The sequence below is a fragment of the Schistocerca piceifrons genome, chromosome 10 (genome assembly GCF_021461385.2).
Source record: "Schistocerca piceifrons isolate TAMUIC-IGC-003096 chromosome 10, iqSchPice1.1, whole genome shotgun sequence".
Lineage (NCBI taxonomy): Eukaryota > Metazoa > Arthropoda > Insecta > Orthoptera > Acrididae > Schistocerca > Schistocerca piceifrons.
The window spans coordinates 112,421,475-112,448,313 of record NC_060147.1 but is presented as its reverse complement, the minus strand read 5'-3'; the positions used below and the strand labels follow the sequence as shown (position 1 = coordinate 112,448,313).

The 26,839-nt window shown below is 44.4% G+C and overlaps 1 protein-coding gene and 1 pseudogene across 1 annotated transcript in view; one reads left to right on the top strand and one right to left on the bottom strand.

Moving 5' to 3' along the window:
• The window catches only part of LOC124719123 (calcium-binding mitochondrial carrier protein Aralar1), a 615,804-nt gene that overhangs the window by 297,574 nt on the left and 291,391 nt on the right, over positions 1-26,839 (top strand). The window lies entirely within an intron of this gene.
• On the bottom strand, positions 12,716-12,833 carry LOC124719209 (annotated as a pseudogene).

The window sequence follows — 26,839 nt, the reverse complement described above, 5'->3', positions numbered from 1 at the left end:
AGCCAGGCAACAAGTGAAATCACTACAAGTAATAGCAGAGAAAGTAGGCCTTAGAATATCATTTGAAAAAACGGAGATTGTGCTAACTGATCCACCACTTGCAAACAAAATTACAGTAGGAGAACAGGAAATCAAAACTGTTGATAAATTTAAATATTTAGGCGAAATAATAACATACAATCTAAATGAGAAGCCATCATGGCAAAATAGAATAAAAAAACTGAACTATGCAAATTACATTACCAAAACTACATACAACAAAAAAAGCCTATCTATAGATGCAAAATTAAAACACTATAAAACAGTTACACAACCAGAAATAACGTATGCAGCTGAAACTATCTTCAAAACAACTAATACAGCAGAAATTAACAGAATACTAAAAATAGAAAGAAGAATAATTAGGCCATGTATAAATAAACAGTATAAAATAAATGGACATTGGAGAATAGCATCAAATGAAACAGTATATAAGAAAATTGAAGCAGTCATGAGCACAATCAGGAAGAAACGCATCTCATTCTTTGGACATCTGCTGAGAACTCCAGGAAACAGATTTAGTAAAAAAAATACAAAAATTGTGGAATAGCAAGAGCGGCATTAAATGGATCACAGAAATTAAGGAAGATATAAAAGAACTTCAAATTACAGTAGATGACCTAAAAAACAAGACAGAGAAAACCAGAATACTGCAAGACCCGCAAACCAGACTACAAATGAAAATCAATAAAAGGAGTACAGGAAGAGTTGTCTCAGATGAAGAAAGAAAGAAAATATCTGAAAGAATGAAGAAATATTGGGCAGACAGAAGAGCAAAACACTTTTCATATAAGAATAGCCTCTAATAATTATATTACCTAAATATATTACGTTATTGTCGAACCAAATTATATCCATGTGTAACAACTTGTTTAGAACTTTGTATTTTTGACTACAGTGGTCCAATGAAGGCCATAAAATAAATAATAAAAATAAATAAATACGAGAGTAGCCCAAAAAGTAATGCACCGCATTTTTTCATCAACAGTTCTTTACTGAACATAATGAGAATTACACACACGAAAGAATGGTGTTTTATCTAGATACCCTATTTTTGACATAATCTCCATCCCGTTCTATGGCCTTCCTCCAGGGCGAAACAAGGGCGTGTATGCCCTGTCGGTACTTGTCCTGCTGGAGGAGGCAGTGCTTCACTGTGTGAATCACCACCTTGTCTTCCTCAGAGTGGCTTCTTTTAATGGTCCAAACAAGTGGAAGTCCGAGGGGGCTAGGTCAGGGCTTTAGGGTGGATGGAGTAACGCTGTCCGACCCTGTTTCGCGATGTGTTCGGCAGTCCTCAGACATGTGTGGGGCCGAGTGTTATCGTGTTGCAGCAAAACATCTCCTGTGTTGCTGTGGTGCCGAAGTCGCCAGAAGCGTGTCTTGAGTTGTGTCGATGTGTTGACATATGCTTCTGAATTAATGGTACAGCCTCTTGGCATCACATCAATGAGAATCACACCTTCACAGTCCGAGAACACGGCGATCATGGCCTTACCAGCGGCAGCAGTTGCTTTGAATTTTTCATCTGTGGGGAGTGAGAATGGCACCATTCCATCGGCTATCGTTTTGTATCGGGCTCAAAATAGTGAACATAGGTTTCATCACCTGTCACAATCTGGGACAAGAATGCTTCCCCCTCAGCTTGAAAAAGTTGCAACAAATCAAGACAAATGTTTTTTTTTGGTGCGATTTGTGATCCACCGTTAGACACCGCGGAACCGATCTTGCACACACTTAGGAATACGCAAGAGTACGGGCAATTGCGTCCACAGTTCCTTTGCTGACTGACAGATACAGCCCCGACTGACGAGTCGTAATGCGTCTGTCCTCGCGAATGACATCAGCTCGCTGCAATATGTCAGGTGTGACAGCCGTGGATGGTCTCCCCGATCGCTGCAAACCGTGGAACTCCGCCGAACCACCTTCTGATGATGACCTCACCCTCTGTGCCCAGCGACCACCTGTACTTCTGTCGACAGCAGATGCTCCATACACTTTGCACAAGCGTTTGTGAGTATTCCCCCACAATGTCATTCTCTGCAATGAGAAATTCGATGGCGGCACGTTGCTCGTAACGTACATCACCTACAGACGCCATTTTGAAACTGTCCTGCAGCTGCGCTATCTGTCGGAAGTGACGGAAACTTGGCGCGCTCGCTCAGGAAATTTCAAATAATACACACGCAACGTTTCGCATTTGTAGCATTGTTTTCGGCTGAGAAAACAAATGCGATGCAGTAATTTCTGAACAACCCTCGTAAAAGAGCGAAACCCTCATGGCAAAAAAAATAAACTTTCATTTACTTTTGAATACATTATGGGAGTGGCAATGATCAATGAGTTACAAATATTTACTATTAAAAACAGTCTTGATCACGATTTATTTATTACGGTGACCGGTTTCGACCACTACTGTGATCATCTTCAGACCTACAGGTTGTATGCAAAGCTTTAATTAGAGGGCGAATTACCATTGAGTAGGAACCTCTTTCTGCTGGAGAATCACTACTGGAGAAACCAGTGCACGTCTTACTATATATAATGGAGGCTCCGCCCACTTCTGACGGCACGATGTCATTACTAACAAATGAGTTATAAGTCGAATAACAATGTAAAATTTCATAGTTAAAAGAACATTGTCATGAAATAAAAATAAACACACACTAAACTTAGCTTATTAAACAACTATTGTCAATTAAGAAGCGTTAAAAATATTTGAATATGTAGGATAAATGAACTTCGGTTTGGCAGTACATGGGTTGCCCTCTAAAGCAGTAGTCTCCAAACGTTTTAGTCTGCGGGCCACACTGATTCCTCCACGAAGTCATAAGGGCCAAGATCTACCTAGTGGGATTAAAGAACCCTAACACTCCATGATCACCGTAATGTAAAAAAAAATGGCTCTGAGCACTATGGGACTTAACATCTGAGGTCATCAGTCCCCTAGAACTTAGAACTACTTAAACCTAACTAACCTAAGGACATCACACACATCCATGCCCGAGGCAGGATTCGAACCTGCGACCGTAGCAGTCGCGCGGTTCCGGACTGAGCGCCTAGAACCGCTAGACCACCGCGGCCGGCACCGTAATGTAAGGCTAAAGGAAAGATGAAATCGTAAAAATCTAAAGTTGTTGGAATAGCTAGCACTGAAACGGACTACGATTTTTATTTGATTACATAATTTTGATTGGTGGACGTACCTGACCGAATTTCTGGCATATTTTATTCTGGCGAATTTCACCGACAAAAAAGTATGTCAGTGCATATTCTTTACGAAAGCGTCCTGCAAAGTTAACGAAATCTCAAAATCTTTTTAGGAACACTACTATTACAAGACGTAACAGAGCTAGAGTATGTCAACGCATTGTTATTTCAAGCAGCGCAACAATAAGTTCAGTTATGTAGACTTGTAGCGAGTAGCAGAGCCAGAGCATATATTTGATAGTTCTGTTGCGTGAATGTGTCTATGTTGCGAGTGTCTCACGAATTTTTTAGTGTTTTATGCGCTGTACTAGCGGATGTGGAACAATTCAAAGTTTGAATTCGAAGAGAAAAGGAAAATCTGAAAATCGAAATACGTAAAGAAAGTGAAACCTTGCTTAAGAAGCATCTTCCATAATGATTGATTTCTAAGACTAGTCGCCGAAGTGGCGTCCATTTGAAAGACTTGCAGCAGACTCGTGAGTAGAATAAAATGCAAAGAATTTTTTTGCGTAAAATGTTTTCGCCAAACTAGTCTGTTAACTGTTTTTTTTTCTTTTTTCACTATCGCTCGGAGAATGGTCCGTCTGTTTATTGTGGGTAGCCACAAGTTTAACCATGACCTCCCGCTTTGTAAAGATAGAGCTCTGACAATGAGCGAGGTATTGGTCACGATAGGCCTCGAAACTCAACTGTTGGCAGTATAGGTACCACCTCAAATATTTGGCGAGCCGGATACCGGGGATGTCGGGCCGGTTTCGGCCCGCTGGCCGAAGTTTGGAGACCCCTGTCTAAAGGCCTGTTAGTTAACCATTTGGAACCACTGGTTCCCATCGTGAAGTTGGACGCCGTTCCAAAGATGAGGCAGCAGGTTTCTTTCCACTCACGTCGTTGTAAAGTTGATAGGCGAACTAGTGGTTGCCACATCTTTGCACTGGCGTTTGTCCTCACCATGGCAACCACTAGTTCGCCTATCGACTTTACAACGACGTGAGTGGAAAGAAGCCTGATGCCTCATCCTTGGAACGGCGTCCAACTTCACCATGGCAACCAGTGGTTCCAAATGGTTCACTAACAGGCCTTGAGAGGGCAACCCATGTACTACCCAACTGAACTTCATTTATCGTACATGTTTAAATATTTTTAACGCTTCTTAACTGACAATAGCTGTTTAATAAGCTAAGTTTAGTGTGTGTTTATTTTTATTTCATGACAATGTTCTTTTAACTAAGAAATTTTACGTTGGTTAGTAATGACATCATGCCGTCAGAAGTGGGCAGAGCCTCTATTATATATCGTAAGACGTGCACTGGTTTCTCCAGTAGTGATTATCCAGCAGAAAGGTTCCTACTCAATGGTAATTCATCGTTTTATGTATTTTTTAAATGTATGTAGCCCTCTAATTAAAGCTTTGTATACAACCTGTAGGTCTGAAGATGGCCACAGTAGTGGTCGATACCGTTCACCTTAATAAATAAATCGTTATCAAGACTGTTTTTAATTTAACTGCATAGACAGAACATACCTCCATTAAAAGAAATAAAAGTACAATATTTTTAAGACAGTTTATTGGTGATTGTAAGGTCGATGGGGGCCAGAAGACACTTGTTGTGCAACCAAGGGTGAAACCTCGCCCTCAGTGTTTGGCGATGGTTTTGAGGAGTGTGTGAAACGTGTCACTGGGTCGTCAAGAGCTGTTGGAAGTACCAGGCGGGCAATGCGGTCTGCCGCTGCCGCGCCGCGCCGTGACGTGGTGGGGGGAGCGCTTTCTGCTGACGGAAGAGGAAGCCGATATCGGAAGCGGCGGTCGTCAGGGAGATAAGAGGCGAGCCAAAGTGTGGAGGCGCGCCGATCCAGACCCCTGCCTGCACCACCTCAGGACATTCACACGGGACGTGACGTGACGTGACGTAACGTGCCGCGATCCTCAGCGTGGTGTGCGCGACCGCAGCGCTCCACAGCGGCAGTTCCAGGATCTACCCACCTCCCAAATCACGCAGTTTCTCCACAAATGGTGTCATAAGTGAAACAACTACATCAGCTCTACCGAAATGAAAAAATGTTCCTATCATAGCCAGTCGCAATACCCATAGACTTAAAGAACAGTATACTAATTCCAGTTCCAAAGAAAGCAGCTACATCTACAGTTATACTCCCCAAGCCACCCAACGGTGTGTGGCGGAGGGCACTTTACGTGCCACTGTCATTACCTCCCTTTTCTGTTCCAGTCGCGTATGGTTCGCGGGAAGAACGACTGCCGCAAAGCCTCCGTGCGCGCTCGAATCTCTCTAATTTTACATTCGTGATCTCCTCGGGAGGTGTAAGTAGGGGGAAGCAATACATTCGATACCTCATCCAGAAACTCACCCTCTCGAAACCTGGACAGCGAGCTACACCGCGATGCAGAGCGCCTCTCTTGCAGAGTCTGCCACTTGAGTTTGCTAAACATCTCCGTAACGCTATCACGCTTACCAAATAACCCTGTGACGAAACGCGCCGCTCTTCTTTGGATCTTCCCTATCTCCTCTGTCAACCCGACCTGGTACGCATCCCACACAGATGAGTAATACTCAAGTGTAGGTAGAACGAATGTTTTGTAAGCCACCTCTTTCGTTGATTGACTACATTTTCTAAGGACTCTCCCAACGAATCTCAACCTGGCACCCGTCTTAACAACAATTAATTTATATGATCATTCCACTTCAAATCGTTCCGCTCGCATACTCCCAGATATCTTACAGAAGTAACTGCTACCAGTGTTTGTTCCGCTATCATATAATAATACAGTAAAGGATCCTTCTTTCTATCTATCTGACAAGTGTGAAAATTGCCGAGCTATCTGTTTAATAAGTCACGGATGCAAAGTACTAACACCAAACATTTATAGAAGGATGGAAAAACCGGTATAAGTCGACCTCTGAGAAGATCAGTTTGCATTCCGGAGAAATGTAGGAACACGCGAGGCGATACTGACCCTAATACCTCTCGTAGAAGGTAAGTCAAGGAAGGCAAACCTACGTTTACAGCATTTGTAGACTTACATAAAGCTTACGACAATGATAATATTCTTCTCGGGCGTGCAGTTGGATCATAACGTCATCTTGACACACTATTTCAGCGGTCCAACTGGCCGTCATCTTCAGGTGAGGCGATATCTCGATTTCGCATGTTTCCGCCACTGGCGGCGCGGTATGTTTACTTGCACTGTGGGCAGTTACGGCACCTTCTCACGCAGGCGTTGGTTGTGGGCCTTCTGCGGCCTATGTAGGGGCCACCGCTTGCGCTGCGAAGTCACTTCCGGAGAGATCGCGTACCAGCACTCTCACCTGAAGATGGCGGCCAGTTGGAACGCTAAAATATTTTGTCAAGATGACTGTACGTAGGGGCCACCGCTTGCGCTGCGAAGTCACTTCCGGAGAGATCGCGTACCAGCACTCTCACCTGAAGATGGCGGCCAGTTGGAACGCTAAAATATTTTGTCAAGATGACTGTACGATCCGGATGCACTCCCGAGAAGAATATTATCAATTATTACGCCGGGAAAGCCTTCGTGATCAGCTGTTGACAATGTTGACTGAAATACTCTCTCTCAAATTCTAAAGGTGGCAGAGGTAAAATACAGGGAGCGAAAGGCTATTTATAATTTGTACAGGAACCAGTAGGCAATTATAAGAGCAGAAGGGTCACGAAAGGTAAGCAGTGATTGAGAAGGCAGTGAGACAGGGAGACAGGGTTGTAGCCTGTCCCCTATGTTATTCAATCTGTACATTCAGCAAGCTGTGAAGGAAACAAAAGAGAAGTCTGGCAGAGGAATTAAAGTCCAGGGAGAAGAAATAAAAATTTTGAGGGTTGCCGACGACACCGTAATTCTTTTAGAAACAGCAAAGGACCTGGAAGAGCAGCTTAACGGAATGAACAGTGTCTTGAAAGGAGGATATAAGATGAACATCAACAAAAGGAAAACGAGGATAATGGAATGTAGTCGAATTAAGTCGGGTGATGCAGGGGGAATTAGATGAGAAAATGAGACACTTAAAGTAGTAAAGGAGTTTTGCTATTTGGGGAGCAAAATAACTGATGATGGTCGAAGTAGAGACGATGTAGACTGGCAATGGCAAGGAAAGCTTTTCTGAGCATGGATGTGAAACATGGCCCATAAACAGTTTAGACAAGAAGTTCAAATGGATCAAATAGCTCTGAACAGTATGGGACTTAACATCTGAGGTCATCAGTCCCCTAGAACTTAGGACTACATGATCTAACCACCTAATCTTCAGCATTCCATTGTAGCACCACACATCCATGCCCTAGGCAAGATTCGAACCTACGACCGTAGCAGTCGCGCGATTCCGGACTGAAGCCCCTAGAACCGCTCGGCCACCGCGGCCGGCTAGACAAGAAGTAAACAGAAGCTTTCGAAGTGTGGTGCTACAAAGCAATGCTGAAGATTAGGTGGTTAGATCACGTAACTATTGAGGATGTACTGAATAGAATGAATAGAATTGGGGACAAGAGAAATTTGTGGTACAAACTGGCTTAAAAAAAGGGATCGGTTGGTAGGACACATTTAGAGCAATCAAGGCATTACCAACTTAATCCTGAAGGGAAGCGTGAGGTGGGGGGAGGCGGTAAAAATCGTAGAGAGAGAGAGACCAAGAGATGAATACCGTAAGCAGATGCAGAGGGATGTAGGTTGTAGTAGTTACTCTAAGATGAAGAGGCCTGCACAGGATGAAGAGCTGCATTAAACCAGTGTTTGGGCTAATGACAACAACAACAACAACAACAACAACAACAACAACAACGTAGCACAAAAAAGGGCGAATGTGTACTGGGCAGAGTCAGCGATGTATAAGAAGGGAGCTAGCTCTTCGACTAGTCTGGCAGCTTCAAAGACATTCAAATCAAAACATCGTGACATATTCGCGCATTTTTAGGGTTACATACTTCAATCTGTAAAAAGATGAAGCAATAAAACAACCATAGTAATTGTAAAAAAATAAAGGAAATAAGAGGTTATGTAAAAAAGTTTAGTTCGTTATACAATGACTGGCAAGTTGCACAATATTCTGTTCTTGTACATAACTTTTTTCCTCCGATTTTAGTTTCGTATTGAGTTTAGATTTTCACAGTATTTTGTCATTTTATTAGAGTGTTTTCGTTTCCGATCTTATCACAACAATCTTTCTTTATCCTTTTTTTTTCGTGTCTGTAACAATCTTTTGAACTGTTTATCAGTCTAGAATTGCATGAATTTCCGTCTCCATCTGTTTTAAATTTCTGAGTTCTTGCATAAATCTTTTGTTTCGTCTCAACTAAATATCTGTCAAGTACCTATCGGCCTCTACTTACGGTTACATTCAGATAGCCAGTTTTTCATTGCTTCCTTTCTAGTATTCATCGTTCTCTTTCAGTGTGTCCAGCATTTTACTCGCTGTTTTCTTCTCCCTGTTTCCCAATTTTTTCATTCTTCACTCTTAGTTATACTTAGATATCCAGTTACAAATAAATTTTCTGGTTTTATCATTGTGAAATAATGTTTTAGCTTTTCAGAAAATGAAACAGAGATACCTTATTACCAGCGAAGAAATGTTCCTTTCGGACCGCAAAAAAAGGCGAATATGTTCGCATGCCAAGTTTTTTGGTGAGGGAGGCGGAATGAGGATTGAGGTGGCTTGTGCTGCACACTTCTATCAGAGTCTTCAAAGAGTAACGTCTCCGCCTCCTTCGTGTTGAGACAGCAGGTTTCCTTCTTTTTCCTGCTTCAGTTGGATACGCTGCTTGTGTAAAACCAGCTCCACAGATCAGTAAAGTTTTGATTATTTATATACTTCAACGTATTTTTGTACTTCGACACACACGCAAACAAAAATAAGTATGCGTGATATATACCGCTAACACGAAATCTTAGCTTCACATTTTTTCTGGTTACTTTGCTCATCGATCGCAGCTCATCGAAAACGCCCGGCTTTTGATTTGCATTAGGTCTACAATTTTGATTCCGCCGTTTTTCAACAGGTGGCAGTAGCGGCAAATTGTGGTGCAGGTGGTAGGTCGTGTCATATAATAGGGTTAGGTATTTTTTAAACACAACGTTATTTGTATTTGTCATTCCATCATGAAATTATTCTCGACTGAATATGTCAAGTTAGGAACTAAATTCTCGTCATTTGCTGGAAGTTTTAATTTTCTGCTTTACGATGAAAAAATCTGGAGCTGTGGCTCATGAAAATACTTATGGTGAGGCACCTATTAGTGAAAGAATGTGCAGAGAATGGTATCACCGCTTCGAGAACTATGGTTTTGACGTGGAAGAGAAAAGGTAGTCGCAGCTACTGAAACCGACGAAAACAATCACAGGAGATCGATCGAAAGCCATTGATGCGTTCCTTCCGAGCACTGAAAGATAAACGGCCACAATACAGCGATAGACACGAAGATGTTATTTTCCAGCACGACAATGCTCGACCCCACGTCGCAAACCCCCCCCCCCCCCCCCAAAGTATTCGGAAACGTTGAAGTGTGAAGACCTACCGCGCTCGGCGTATTCTCCACACACTGATTCCTCTAACCACCACCTTTTCCGACCAGTGGGACGCAGCCTGGCTGACCAGCGCTTCTGGACATATGAACAACTGCAAAATTGGATCGATTCACGGATCTCCTCAAAAGACGCCCAGTCCTCCGGCCGCGGGATTCGTTTGCTGTCCGAAATGTGGGAGCAAGTAGTGGCCAGCGATTTCCAATGCTTTGATTCGCAAATTTTTTTTTAAATCTTTCACAAAAATGCTTATACTATAAGAAAGAAACAGCGGAAGCAAAGTTGTAGACATAATACCTTAAGAGTGGAAATTTTAGTAGAAATCTCTTCGCAGTTTTACATAACTTTGCAGTCATTTTAAATTATTTTCAGATATTTTAGGCCCTATTTAGCTCTTTTTATGTCGCTGTATTACCACTTTGGGCATAGTTATAGAGGCGCGAGGTACCCATTATAGATGGACGGTGCGTCATGAGGTTTTATTGGTAATAACATGCTGACAAGAAGGGTAATTTGGTGACCTTTAGAGCGTTTGCGATGGTCATAGAACCCGTGCCATGCGTTCACTACGCCAGTTAAAACTACATTTACGCCTCAAGCAGGGTATTACGTACGTAAGTACGGCTACTTTGGATGTCTGGACCTCGGTAACGGATAAGATGGATATAAATGTTCCCCAAAAATATCATCTTAAAAACATATCAGTGAATAGAAATCATAAACCTAGCCAAGACCACAACTGTAGTGAGATGGAACACCTACAGCCGTCCGTACAATGTTGTTTATTACATGGCTACCAGTTTCGGTGCTTCGGTTCTCTACCTTCAGGCTTTAACTGACGCTGGGGGGCTTTACACCAATCGTGTCTCGAACCATCAGCTTGGTAGTTGATAGATGGAGACACAACATCGTTGTTACAGGTAGCCTATGAAAACCATTTCATAGATGTCGGCCACTGATAAATCAGAGCTAACCTCAGCATTAGTTAAGGCCTCAAAATGGTGTACTAAAGCACCGAAACTGATAGCCATGTAATAAATAACACTGTAAGGATGGCTGTAGGTGTTCCACTTTATTACATAAGTGAACGGCCCGAGTCCCTCAAACCTCCAGTCAAAAGGATGGACGTACAAAAGAGCACAATTGATACTTCACGGGGACTGATGACCTTAGCAGTTAAGTCCCATAAGATTTCCCACACATTTGAACATTTGATATTTCCCGTACCCTAAAATCATGGTTTCTCGGATTTTTCTCAGGAACCGCCCATGAAAAAACGTTGCTTTTATAAACCGAATAAGGACAAGCCTAGACCACACTAAATGCAAGAGAACGAAAGAATTTGTTCCCTGTGTCTGAGCTGGAGGAAGTGTGTAATGTTTAAATGTGGACTCTGTACTGTAGGGCAGCTGCAGTATGCTCACCCTTCCGACAGGTATTATAATGGTCGCTAGGGCAAGGGCTGTGCAAAACGCTTGACCTCTTATCTGTAAGAAATAGAAGCCGAGATATGAGCCCCTGAAAAATCGCATTTTCGCGTGTGGCGTCGTGGAACGTATTGTTACCGTCCACTGTCGTGCATGAACCGATATATTAAGGCCAGGTTCTCATTGAAAATGGTGGAAATTTGATTTTTATTGCTGTTTTTCAATGGTATGTGTGTCTAAAATTTTAGGACGAAAAGTGTTTTTTAATCTGTGCGTTACAAGAGTTTTTACAGCCCCACTGTTCGAAGCAGTGTCACGTCCATCATGGGGCGATCTCAGCCGCACGTTCACAAAACGATTTGTATCGCAGAATGCTAAACGGTTCAAATGGCTCTGAATACTATGGGACTTAACATCCGAGGTCATCAGTCCCCTAGAACTTACAACTACTTGAACTTCACTAACCTAAGGACATTACATACATCCGTGCCCGAGGCAGGATTCGAACCTGCTTCCGTAGCGGTCGCGCGGTTCCAGACTGAAGCGCCTAGAACCGCTCGGCCTCTGCGTCCGGCCTCGCAGTATGCATGGAATCGTATTCACCGAAAAAAAAGTTGACGAGCGACGTGTGCAGGCTGTCGAACATAGCATATCCAGCTCAGCCAGATGGGCTTTCCTCGCCCAGAAGGACGAGGGAACTGCTCCACGGGAACAATTCGAGTTAGAGGAAGGGTTGATATACGGTCCTGCAATTGTACACTAAACTTAAGTAACGAAAACGTTTTTGGTCAAATTTTGGTCAAAATTCGTCAAAACATAATTTTAGTGCTCTGTATTGGAGTAGCCATTTTTAATTTCGAATATTTATCTTGAGGTTTGTGCGACAAAAAAGACATATAATACCATGGATTTCTTACGCAGATTGATCTAATAACACACATAACATTTTAGGAAAAACTTTAAACAGCTTTTTCTCGAAATGAAATGAAATGTCGTTTGACGAGGGCCTCCCGTCGGGTAGACCGTTCGCCTGGTGCAGGTCTTTCGGTTTGACGCCACTTCGGCGACTTGCGCGTCGATGGGGATGAAATGATGATGATTAGGACAACACAACACCCAGTCCCTGAGCGGAGAAAATCTCCGACCCAGCCGGGAATCGAACCCGGGCCCTTTGGATTGACAGTCTGTCGCGCTGACCACTCAGCTACCGGGGGCGGACAGCTTTTTCTCGAGAAACGATTTTTAAAAAAATGCGTGCAGCATAAAATAAAAACGCTTCAACCTGTTAACTTCTACATTTCACTCCGTCTTCAGGCCACGAGTGGCCTACCGGGACCATCCGACCGCCGTGTCTTCTTCGTTGGAGGATGCGGATAGGAGGGTCGTGGGGGTCAGCACACCGCTCTCCCGGTCGTTATGGTAGTATTCTTGACCGAAGCCGCTACTGTCCGGTCGAGTAGCTCCTCAGTTGGCATCACGAGGCTGAGTGCACCCCGAAAAATGGCAACAGCGCATGGCGGCCTGGATGGTCACCCATCCAAGTGCCGACCTCGCCCGACAGCGCTTAACTTCGGTCATCTCACGGGAACCGGTGTATCCACTGCGGCAAGGCCGTTGCCTAACTTCTACATTTAACCCCCGAAAAGTACACACTTTTCTTGGGAGCTTATACCTGTAATGTATATGAAATTTATTAATATTAATTATTCTTTGTAAAGCCATAAAGAGTGAACAAAACCCCTAAAAATTAAACTCAAAGTTCGATTTAGCACAATATCGTTTAAGTTAGGGTTAGTTCGTTCGGGTCAGACATAAGCTCCCATAAATTTAATGTAGTATCGACTGATATTATTCATTTTTGATTCACGTAACTTCTGAGGAGCTACACTGCACGCATTCTGCGTACTTCAAACTCGCAGGCCTTTCATCAAACCATAATTATGGGTTCCATTTTGCTTTTTTTTTATTATTGAAACTCTATTACTCATAATCTGCAAACAGATCCTTTGTATGTCTTTTCACTGTCTCAATAATAATAATAATAATTCCAAACTTTGCCAATTATTTGTTCATTTGGCCTGAACTAAAAGAAAGGACAGGACGATACGGCTCGTGTCCAGACAGAGCTGTAGAGGTTGAAAACTCTAGGCGAAGACAGAGATTGGACTGTATCCAAGAAATAATTGAAGACACTGAGTGCAAGTGGTTTGATGAATTTGATGAACTGTTTGGCGCAGGGGAGTAAGTCGTAGCGAACTGATTCAGACCGGCTTATCCGTGAACGAAACGTCTTTTTTTCCGAGTTTGTAGGATTTCTTCCGCCCACCGCAGAGACTAATCTTGTCATTCAGATTTCTGCTCATTTGTTTTTGAAGAAGGCCTATATCCCATGTGAAGAAATAGCACACTAGATGCACTAAAATTGTTTTTTAACGCAACTGTGTGCTATTTTTTCACATCGAAAATATTGTTATTCCTTTCACACCGTCACCCACAGTACAGCAGCACTCCTTCCTTTTTGCCACCTGTACTTGCTTCACACATTCAAAGAGAAAGATAGGACGTGATGGAAGTTCAACAAGCAGTAAGACTCATCCAGACAGTGAAAGTAAAGTTATGTTCTACTACAATTTCAAACGATCATCATATGTTTACCGCAAATTGTGAAAAAATTACTATGAAATAAAAATATATGCACTCGATATCGATATATCGATCAATTGGAAAACGTATCGCCATTGTATGTCGAACCTTTCAGGAAAAATTATCGATATATCTATGTTTCGAAATTTTATCAACAGCCTTTGCACAAATACCTGGTAAAGCGCAATGGCAGCGCGATTTGGGAATACGTTCACGCGGTTGCCTGCCTGCAGGAGCGAACTTATTCAATGCAACAAAAAGAGGGAGCGGTTGGTTTGTTTACATATTCTGACACGGCTCTCGCCTAGTGCAAAAATGGTTCAGATGGCTCTGAGCACTATGGGACTTAACATGTGAGGTCATCAGTCGCCTAGAACTTAGAACTACTTAAACCTAACTAACCTAAGGACATCACACACATCCATGCCCGAGGCAGGATTCGAACCAGCGACCGTAGCAGCAGCGCGGTTCCAGACTGAAGCGCCTAGAACCGCTCGGCCACAACAGCCGGCTCGCCTAGTGCATCTACGCCGCAGCCTGCATTGTGAACCCAGCTGGGAGAGTGTCTCTGACCTGTGATTTTGTGTCATTTTTGTGTACACCCTGATAGTTTCACTCAGTTGTCTTTTGAAATTCCGGAGTGACTTACAAACAACTCTGTATGTATGACCGTATTCTGTACCTATGTAAGATTACTTCGGTTTTCCATGTACCATTTTTCGAAAAACGAAGATTTTGTGGGATGAACATAGATGCTTATAACTGCACACAACTGACTGAATGTATTTTTCTTTTGTTACAGGTGAGTACGGTGCTCCGTTCAATTTTGAGTCAGTGCGATTCAAGATGTGAGATTAACCGAGCAGTGTTCGCAGGTGAGTGCGGCATCTAGCTCTTCCATTCATAACAGAAGCAATGTGGTCACGATGTGGAAGCTTTCGTGTAGTTCGTGTACACTGCACCGCTTCGTCAATAAGAACGGTAACCAGAATGACTTAGAAAATGTAAAGCGTAACGTTTACAAGTGATGGAAGAAGAAGAAGCTGACATGCAAACAACAGACTAGTGCAGCGGTGTCAGCTCGCAGATACCACAGTTGCAGTAATATTTGACACCAAATGGCTCTCATTGGGATTGGGGGCGGTGAATGGCGGGGGGGGGGGGGGGGGGTAGTGGGTGGGAGGTTACTTTTTGGTTATCGCTTGAAAATACCTTGTGGATAACATCGGAAGCTCACCGAGGCTTTTTGCGGATGATGCTGTAGTATATCGAGAGGTTGTAACAATGGAAAATTGTACTGAAATGCAAGAGCATCTGCAACGAATTGACCCATGGTGCAGGGAATGGCAATTGAATCTCAATGTAGAGAAGTGTAATGTGCTGCGAATACATAGAAAGAAAGGTCCGTTATCATTTAGCTACAATATAGGAGGCCAGCAACTGGAAGCAGTTAATTCCATAAATTATCTGGGAAGAGGCATTAGGAGTGATTTAAAATGGAATGATCATATAAAGCTGATCGTCGGTAAAGCATATGCCAGACTGAGATTCATTGGAAGAGCCCTAAGGAAATGCAGTCCGAAAACAAAGGAAGTACCGGGTGATCAAAAAGTCAGTAGAAATTTGAAAACTTAATAAACCACGGAATAATGTAGACAGAGGGGTAAAAATTGACCCACATGCTTGGAATTACATGGGGTTTTATTAGAACCAAAAAAATCAAAGTTCACAAAATGTCCGACAGATGGCGCTGGACAGCAAAAGTGCTACCGTGATGGGTGAGAGGTACGCCGATATGTTACAGAATCGCATCATCCCCAGCCTGGCTGATAAACACCTACTGGAACGTACGATGTTTATGCAGGATGGCGCTCCACCCCATTTTGCGTCGTTTGGTGATGATCGTGTGCTCAGCCGCCACTTTCGTCATGCTTGGCCTCCCAGGTCCCCAGACCTCAGTCCGTGCGATTATTGGCTTCAGGGTTACCTGAAGTCGCAAGTGTATCGTGATCGACCGACATATCTAGGGATGCTGAAAGACAACATCCGACGCCAATGCCTCACCATAACTCCGGACATGCTTTACAGTGCTGTTCACAACATTATTGCTCGACTACAGCTATACTGCTAACCGGCGTGGGATCGGTACCATATAGGGTTGATAGAAGAGATAGAGAAGATCCAACGGAAAGCAGCGCGCTTCGTTACACGATCATTTAGTAACCGCAAAAGCGTTACGGAGATGATAAACTCCAGTGGAAGACTCAGCAAGAGACACGCTCAGCAGCTCGGTACGGGCTTTTGTTGAAGTTTCGAGAACATACCTTCACCGAGGAGTCAAGCAGTACATTGCTCCCTCCTACGTATATCTCGCAAAGAGACCATAAGGATAAAATCAGAGAGATTAGAGCCCACACAGAGGCATACCGACAATCCTTCTTTCCACGGACAATACGAGACTAGAATAGAAAGGAGAACCGATAGAGGTACTAAAGGTGCCCTCAGCCACACGCCGTCAGGTGGCTTGCGGAGTATGGATGTAGATGTAGATGAAAATATTGTAATCTAGTCACACTTTCGATTCCAAAATTTTGAAAAAAATATTTATTGCTTTTAATGAAGTCTTCTACCATATTCTATACAAGTTTTAAATTTTTCACTTAAACTTAACCCAGTAGCCGATGTAACTTTTCACAATAAATGTCATATTCAGCATTTTCACGTTGACAACTGTATTTACGTATCGGTATCCCTTCTAATACACCGCCGCAAAGAAAAATTAGTACACCTTTAAAGATGACGTCGATTTAGATTCGATGACGGCATGTGCCACATGGGGGTAGTAGATGTACTGGTAATGATTTCAACGTCGTCTATCAAAAGATAGCCTAGTGGCGTAGCTACAAGAACACCATCTGTGCCTGCCCTTTAATAAGGAATGCTGACAGCCAGAAGGCACGGTGTGGTGCAAACGTGTGAAGCAAGCGGGCAATCATGCCATGGAGACGCACTGGTGCTTCCTACAGCCAACGGAACGAGTTTGAAGGGAGTCAAATTGGGCGGGATGGTCCTTTCGGAGAACTGCCACACAAGTTGGACGTGCAGCGTCAGTTGTGCAAAGATACCACTATCAGTGGTCACTTGAACACTCTCACTCCAGTAGACGAGGTTCTGGACGTCCAAGCAGCACAGACGCCCGTCAGGATCGTAGTGCTGTAAGGGCAGCACAGGCAGATCGTACAGCTACCACAGCATGGATAAGAGGGCTTGTGAGCCCAGAGCTGTCAACACCAACTGTTGCGAGCTGGATATTAGCAATGGGGGTGCAGGCACAGAAACCTCTAGCCTAGTGAAAACACGCTTGACCTCTTAGCAATAAATAATCCAGAGTTAATAACCAGCATCAAAACCGATACAGGGATTAGTGAACACAGGGTTGTCGTAGCGAGATTGAATATTGTAATCCCCAAATCTTCGAAAAATAAGCGAAAAATATACCTATTCAAAAAAGCACATAAAAATTCACTTGACGCCTTCCTGAGAGACAATCTCCACTGATTCCAAATTAATAATATAAGTGTAGACCAGATGTGGCAAAAATTCAAAGAAATAGTATCGGCAGAAATTGGAGAGGTTGATAACAAATAAACTAACAAACGACGGAGCTGATCCTCCTTGGTACAAAAAGCGGGTTAGAACACTGTTGCAGGAACGACGAAACAAAAATGCCAAATTTAAACAGACCCAAAATCTCCAAGATTGGAGATCCTTTGCAGAAGCTCGAAACTTAGTGCGGAGTTCAATGCGAGACGCCTATAACAGTTTCCACAACGAAACTTTGTCTCGAAACCTGGCAGAAAATCCAAAGAGATTCTGGTCGTATGTGAAGTATCTTAGCAGCGTGAAACAATCAATGCCATCTCTGCGCGATAACAATGGAGATACTATCGAAGACAGTGCTGCCAAAGCAGAGTTACTAAACACAGCCTTCCGAAATGCCTTCACAAAAGAAGACGAAATAAATATTCCAGAATTCGAATCGAGAACAGCTGCCAACATGAGTAACGTAGAAGTAAATATCCTCGGAGTAGTGAAGCAACTCAAATCACTTAATAAAAGCAAGTCTTCTGGTCCAGACTGTATGCCAATTAGGTTCCTTTCCGAGTATGCTGATGCATTAGCTCCATTCTTAACAATCATATACAACCGTTCGCTCGACTGGGAAGTTGCACAGATCACACAAATATTCAAGAAAGGCAGTAGGAGTAATCCATTGCCGGTCGGTGTGGCCGAGCGGTTCTAGGCGCTACAGTCTGGAACCGCGCGACCGCTACGTTCGCAGGTTCGAATCCTGCCTCGGGCATGGATGTGTGTGATGTCCTTAGGTTATTTAGGTTTAAGTACTTCTAAGTTCTAGGGGACTGATGACCTCAGAAGTTAATTGGGACATACGTTGTGTCCGAACATTATGAATTACTTCGAAGAAAACGGTCTATTGACACACAGTCAACATGGGTTTAGAAAACATCGTTCCTGTGAAACACAACGAGCTCTTCATTTACATGAAGTGTTACGTGCTATCCACAAGGGATTTCAGATCGATTCCGTATTTCAGGATTTCCGGAAGGCTTTTGACACTGTACCACACAAGCGGCTCGTAGTGAATTTGCGTGCATATGGAATAACGTCTCAGTTCTGTGACTGGATTTGTGATTTCCTGTCAGAGAGGTCACAGTTCGTAGGAATTGACGGAAAGTTATCGAATAAAACAGAAGTGATTTCAGGCGTTCCCCGAGTAGTGTTATAGGTCCTTTGCTGTTCCTTATGTATATAAACGATTTGGGAGATAATCTGAGCAGCCGTCTTCGATTGTTTGCAGATGACGCTGTCGTTTGTCGACTAATAAAGTCATCAGAATATCAAAACAAACTGCAAAACGATTTAGAAAAAATATCTGAATGGTGCGAAAAGTGGCAGTTGACCCCAAATAAGGAAAAGTGTGAGGTCATCCACATGAGTGCTAAAAGGAACTCGTTAAACTTCGGTTACACGATAAATCAGTCTAATCTAAAAGCCGTAAATTCAACTAAATACCTAGGTATTACAATTACGAACTACTTCAATTGGAAAGAACACTCAGAAAATGTTGTGGGGAAGGCTAACCAAAAGCTGCGTTTTATTGGCAGGACACTTAGAAAATGTAACCGACCTACTAAGGAGACTGTCTACACTGCGCTTGTCCATCCTCTTTTAGAATACTGCTGCACAGTGTGGGATCCTTATCAGGTAGGATTGACAGAGTAGATCGGAAAATTTCAAAGAAAGGCAGCACGTTTTGTATTATCACGAAATGTGGGAGAGAGTGTCACAAAAATGGTACAGGATTTCGGCTGGAAATCATTAAAAGAAAGGCGTTTTTCGTTGCGACGGAATCTTCTCACGAAATTCCAATCACCAACTTTCTCCTCCGAATGCTAAAATATTCTATTGACAACGACTACATAGGGCGGAGCGATCACCACGTTAAAATAAGGGAAATCAGAGATCGTACGGAAAGATATAGGTGTCCATTCTTTTCGCGCGCTTTACAAGATTGGAGTAATAGAGAATTGTGAAGGAGGTTCGATGAACCCTCTGCCAGGAACTTAAATTTGATTTGCAGAGTATCGGTATAGATGTCTTCGACTCAAGCCACAGCATCGAATTACGCGGTTCGACTGGTGCCGTCAGAGGATCACTTGGATAATGGAATGACGCGCCGAGGTCTTTAGCGATGAAAGTACGAGGTGCAATCAAGTCCTAAGGCCTCCGATTTTTTTTCTAATTAACTACTCACCCGAAATCGATGAAACTGGCGTTACTTCTCGACGTAATCGCCCTGCAGACGTACACATTTTTCACAACGCTGACGCCATGATTCCATGGCAGCGGCGAAGGCTTCTTTAGGAGCCTGTTTTGACCACTGGAAAATCGCTGAGGCAATAGCAGCACAGCTGGTGAATGTGCGGCCACGGAGTCTTTCATTGTTGGAAAAAGCCAAAAGTCACTAGGAGCCAGGTCAGGTGAGTAGGGAGCATGAGGAATCACTTCAAAGTTATCACGAAGAAACTGTTGCGTAACGTTAGCTCGATGTGCGGGTGCGTTGTCTTGGTGAAGCAGCACACGCGCAGCCCTTCCCGGACGTTTTTGTTGCAGTGCAGGAAGGAATTTGTTCTTCAAAACATTTTCGTAGGATGCACCTGTTACCGTAGTGCCCTTTGGAATGCAATGGGTAAGGATTATGCCCTCGCTGTCCCAGAACATGGACACCATCATTTTTTCAGCACTGGCGTTTACCCGAAATTTTTTTGGTGGTGGTGAATCTGTGTGCTTCCATTGAGCTGACTGGCGCTTTGTTTCTGGATTGAAAAATGGCATCCACGTCTCATCCATTGTCACAACCGACGAAAAGAAAGTCCCATTCGTGCTGTCGTTGCGCATCATCATTGCTTGGCAACATGCCACACGGGCAGCCGTGTGGTCGTCCGTCAGCATTCGTGGCACGCACCTGGATGACACTTTTCGCATTTTCAGGTCGTCATGCAGGATTGTGTGCACGGAACCCACAGAAATGCCAACTCTGGAGGCGATCAGTTCAACAGTCATTCGGCGATCCCCCAAAACAATTCTCTCCACTTTCTCGATCATGTCGTCAGACCGGCTTGTGCGAGCCCGAGGTGGTTTCGGTTTGTTGTCACACGATGTTCTGCCTTCATTAAACTGTCGCACCCACAAACGCACTTTCGACACATCCATAACTCCATCACCACATGCCTCCTTCAACTGTCGATGAATTTCAATTGGTTTCACACAACGAAAATTCAGAAAACGAATGATTGCACTCTGTTCAAGTAAGGAAAACGTCGCCATTTTAAGTATTTAAAACAGTTCTCATTCTCGGCGCTGGCGGTAAAATTCCATCTGCCGTACGGTGCTGCCATCTCTGGGACGTATTGACAATGAACGTGGCCTCATTTTAAAACAATGCACATGTTTCTATCTCTTTCCAGTCCGGAGAAAAAAAATCGGAGGCCTTAGAACTTGAATGCACCTCGTACATTCCACGTGACCGAACGTGATGGTCGATTGCGCGTACGACGGAGATCTGGTGAGTGCTGTCTCGTAGGCAGCATTCGCCTGGGAAACACTGGCCCAATCCCAGATCTAACGATCTGGGGTGCGATGACGTACAACTCTCGTTCACGTTTCGTTCTCCAGGGATGGGACGCTAACCAGGGCTCGTTGCGTGCAGAATGTTTTTTGTATCCCGCCTGGATACGCGGCGTGTGGATCTGCTTCTGCAAAATAGGCCGAGTGTGAAGGACGCGAGTAGGAGCAGGGAAAACTGAAGTACTTCGGTGCTGCGCGTAAATTTAAAGCACCTTTACTATTGAAAGAATATGAATACATAAATTGTCACTTAACTTTGGCTGAGATGAACACGTAGGTGCCAAGCCGTACATCAGTCAAAGCTAACATCGACTAGAAGTTACAAAGGCAAAATCCGTAGTGGCTCGCCCACTGTGCAGTAGAAACAATCTTGCTAGGTCGTCTACTCGTGATCAAAATTTGCTGAATGTGGACCGGCGCTCGTAGAGCCGCACAGCGCTGGCTAGAGAGCGCTGTCGCCGGCGAAGATCTTCCACTCTCGTAGTGTCGACCTAAGAATGGGCACCTACGCTGTGGCATGGTAGCTATCGATACCACAAAGTTGTTACACCCGTTATTTTGCCTTTCTTGCAACAGGTAGGTGATGTGTTGTTCCAACAGGATAGTGCTCGCCCACACACTTCACGTGTAACTCAGCGTGCTCTGCAAGACGTGCAACACAACTTCCCTGACCAGTACGATCTCCGGGCATGTCACCAATCGAGATAGTGTGTGGTATGATTGGACGAGAAGTGACGCGTGTGACGTGTCAACAAACAACTCTTCCTGAACTACGTGCCCGTATTCGCCATCTGTGCGATCGACTGAATGCGATTCAGCGTCTGCATTGGCTCCAGTTGAGACTCCACCACGTGCTGATATGGATATTTCAGCACGGATCGATACCTGGTGCCACAGAACCGGTAGTGTTGTTAATCTGTAAATATAGTCATTTCCTGTACTCCCTGTGCACTGAAGCAACAATAAATCTTGAATGAATTGGTTGGAAATCTCTAAGAGGGTGTTGCCAACGATTTTTTTAATTTTTTTAGGCGGTGTAGTATGTTGTGAGTAAAAGTCAATAAAAATTATTGAAATTTGTTTAAAATCATCTTTTGTTGGGGTCACGAAGTACCGTCGTCCCCGTCATCCCCGTGCTAGCAGGTGTTACTGAAAGTGCGTTGGTATTTCTACACTACTGGCCATTAAAATTGCTACACCAAGAACAAATGCAGATGATAAACGGGTATTCATTGGACAAATACATTATACTAGAACTGATTGTGATTACATTTTCACGCAGTTTGGGTGCATAGATCCTGAGAAATTAGTACCCAGAACAACCATCTCTGGCCGTAATAACGGCCTTGATACGCCTGGGCATTGAGTCAAGCAGAGCTTGGATGGCGTGTACAGGTACAGCTGCCCATGCAGCTTCAACACGATACCACAGTTCATCAAGAGTAGTGACTGGCGTATTGTGACGAGCAAGTTGCTCGGCCACCATTGACCAGACGTTTTCAATTGGTGAGAGATCTGGAGAATGTGCTGGCTAGGGTAACAGTCGAACATTTTCTGTATCCAGAAAGGCCCGTACAGGACCTGCGACATGCGCTCGTGCATTATCCTGCTGAAATGTAGGGTTTCGCAGGGATCGAATGAAGGGTAGAGCCACGGGTCGTAACACTTCTGGAATATAACGTCCACTGTTCAAAGCGCCGTCAATGCGAACAATAGGTGACCGAGACGTGTAACCAATGGCACCCCATACCATCACGCCGGGTGATACGCCAATATGGCGATGACGAATACACGCTTCCAATGTGCGTCCACCGCCATGTCGCTAAACACGGATGCGACCACCATGATGCTGTAAACAGAACCTGAATTCATCCGAAAAAAATGACGTTTTGCCATTCGTGCACCCAGGTTCGTCGTCGAGTACACCATCGCAGGCGCTCCTGTCTGTGATGCAGCGTCAAGGCTAACCGCAGCCATGGTCTCCGAGCTGATAGTCCATGGTGCTGCAAACGTCGTCCAACTGTTGGTGCAGATGGTAGTTGTCTTGCAAACGTCCCCGTATGTTGACTCAGGGATCGAGACGTGGCTGCACGATCCGTTACAGCCGTGCGGATAAGATGCCTGTCATCTCGACTGCTAGTGATACGAGGCCGTTGGGATCCAGCACGGCGTTCCGTATTACCTTCCTGAACCCACCGACCCATATTCTGCTAACAGTCATTGGATCTCGGCCGACGCGAGCAGCAATGTCGCGATACGATAAGCCGCAATCGCGATAGGCTACAATCCTTACACGAGACATCACAACAACCAGGCAACGCCGGTCAACTGCTATTTGTGTATTGGAAATCGGTTGGAAACTTTCCTCATGTTAGCACGTTGTAGGTGCCGCCACCGGCGCCAACCTTGTGTGAATGCTCTGAAAAGCTAATCATTTGCATATAACAGCATCTTCGGTTAAATTTCGCGTCTGTAGCACGTCATGTACGTGGTGTAGCAATTGTAATGGCCAGTAGTGTATGTTTGTGCTAAAAGATGTTTCTAAGTTCCGGCTCTAATTTCACATCAGTGCCACTTTTGAAAAATCTGTTGTTAATATAAGTCTACAAGAATTAACAATCTTTGCTTTTTTAATTTTTTGTGGTAGATACGTAGTACTCCCGCCCCCCCCCCCCCGCCCCCCCCCCCTCCTTGGTGAAATGGCTCTGAGCACTATGGGACAACTGCTGAGGTCATCAGTCGCCTAGAACTTAGAACTACTTAAACCTAACTAACCTAAGGACATCACACACATCCACGCCCGAGGTAGGATTCGAACCTGCGATCGTAGCAGTCGCGCAGTTCGAGACTGAAGCGCCTAGAACCGCTCGTCCACAACAGCCGGCCCTCCTTGGTGAGCCAGCGGTGAGGAACTGGACTCGCATTCAGGGGAACAGCTGTTTAAACCCCCTTCCAGCCATCGAACTTAGGTTTGCCCTGGTGTCTCTAAATCGTATAAGGGAGAGCCCTCGTTTGGACGCATGAAAAAAGTGTCGATTTTCGTCACTTTTTCAAGTAAAAAAAAAAGTAACGCTAAATCGGATGATACAGTTTTATTCCTTACGGTTCTTTGTTTAAGAAGTCCTTTTATATATATATATTTTTTAAATCGACATCTGACGCTCTCTGTAACCGCTGGACCATGAGCCTGGACCCCTTGCAACCGGAACGTGGGTCATTGGTCATCGGTAGGAATTACCGAAGCCCTGCGATTGCACTTGTAACAGAATAATTTTGTACAAGTCATTTTTAACAGATTTTCTTTCACCGACGTAGGATCGCTGAAAAATATAAAGTTCCAACAAAATGGTGATATGTTGAAACAAATGTCATTTTCTTCACACCAAAGATCGAGACGAAATCGTCCATCGAAAGCAGAATTTTGAATATACCGCAAAACGGCTACGTACGCTCATCGAGAAATTTAGAATACTGCCATCAAATTCCTATCCAAAGCCTAGGTACTGTTCTCATGTTACTTTGTCCGCAGCTCGTGGTCTCGCGGTCGTGTTCTCTGTTCCCGAGCACGGGGTCCCGGGTTCGATTCCCGGCGGGGTCAGGGATTTTCACCTGCCTCGAGATGACTGGGTGTTTGTGTTGTCCTCATTTCATCATCATTCACAGAAGTGGCGATATTTGGCTGAGCAAAGGTTGGGAATTTGTACGGGTGGTGATAACCGCGCAGTTGAGCGCCCTACAAACCAAACAACATCATTATCATCATCATCAAGTTACGTTTCTCGCCAATTTGAAAAATGCTATTTTGAGAAAAACGCGTTTGAAGTTGAGTTACATTTCTTGTAGTTGAGATAAACATACCTGTGGGCAGGAATCTATAGACCTTACAGGAATCCTTCCAGATGCAAAAGGAGGTCCTCCTGCACCTCAGTCTTCTCCGAGGCAATGCCAGTCCTGTATCCCTCTTTGGCTCCTGATGCCAACCGCTCATCCGCTCGCTCGATGCGCTCTTCGTCCGTTTTTGTGCAGAAGCTGCAACACGCTTGCCAAACTGGCCACGGTGGTTTTTTTTCCGACGCACTTTTTTCACAAGTCGCAATTTGATATCGAAGTTCCGACGTTCTTACCGAGCTTGGGATGTACACTAGAAAACACTTTGAGGAAAAAAACCTTGAAATGATCAGAGAGGTCTACCCCCCTTATGGAGAATGCTCGGATGTTTCCACTCCGTACCTCCACGGCCCGAGATTCTGCTCAGATTCTGATAACGCCGTCGTCGACAAGACTTAATCTTCACATTCTTTCTCGCCGTTCTCCGTTCGTAGCGCGACAGATTGACGGGTTGGCTTGGAGTCTTTCCCAGGTGTGGTGCAGGCATCGGGTAAGCTCATTGGAAAGCGGGAGCCGTTGGAAACGACCGGCCGGAAAAAGTGTTTGAGCATTGAAGGCACGTGGAAATTTGGTGCCCTGTGGATGCCGTCTGAGTAATATCGCTGACGTCAGCGGTTAATGAAAGGAAGGTAGGTGTGTGTGTGTGTGTGTGTGTGTGTGTGTGTGTGTGTGTGTATGTGTGTATGAGAGAGAGAGAGAGAGAGAGAGAGAGAGAGAGAGAGAGAGAGAGAGAGAGAGAGAGAGAAAGGGGCAGAGCAAATGCATATCCGCTGTTGTATTTTAAAATAGGATCATAGTCTTCTACACTGAAACGCCAAAGAAACTGGTATAGGCCTCCGTATTCAGATAGAGAGATATGGAAACAGGCAGAATACGGCGCTAAGGTCGGCAACGCCTATATAAAAGTGTCGGGTACAGTTGTTAGATCGGTTACTGCTGCTACAATGGCAGGATATCAAGATTTAAGTGAGTTTGAACGTGGTGTTATAGTCGGTGCACGAGCGATGGGACAAAGCATCTCCCAGGTACAGATGAAGTGGGGATTCGCCGACACGACTATTTCACGAAGTTACCATGAACATCAGGAATCCGGTAAAACATCAAATCTCCGACGTCGCTGCGGATGGAAGGACCTCCTGCAAGAACGGGAGCAAGAGCATCGTTCAAAGTGACAGAAATGCAACCCTTCTGCAAATTGTTGCAGATTTCAATGCTGATCTATCAACAAGTGTCAGCGTGCGAATCATTCAACGAAACATTGATACGGGCTTTCGGAACCAAAGACCCACTCGTGTACCCTTAATGACTGCACGACATAAAGCTTCAACGCCGACATTGGACCGTTGATGACTTGCCTCGTCGGACGAGTCTCGTTTCGAATTCCATCGAGCGGATAGTGTAGGGGTACGGGCACAGCCTTATGAATCAATGGACCCTGCATGTCAGCAGTGAACTGTTCAAGCTTGTGGAGGCTCTGTATTGGTATGGGGCGTGTAAAGTTGGAGTGATATGAGACCCCTGAAACGTCTAGATACGACTCTAACAGGTGACACATTCATAAACATCCTGTCTGATGACATCTATCCTTTCATGTCCATTGTGGGTTCCGACAGACTTGGGCAATTCCAGCAGGACAATGCGACACCTCACACGTCCAGAATTGCTGCTGGATGGCTCCAGGAACATTCTTTTGAGTTTAAACACTTCCGCTGGCCACCAAACTACCCAGACGCGAACATTATTGAGCATTTCTGGGGTGCACTGTTCAGAAGAGATCTCCACTCCTCATACACTTACGGATTTATGGATAGCCCAGTAGGATTCATGGTATCAGTTCCCTCCGGCATTATCTCAGGCTTCAGTCGATTCCATTCCATGCCACGGC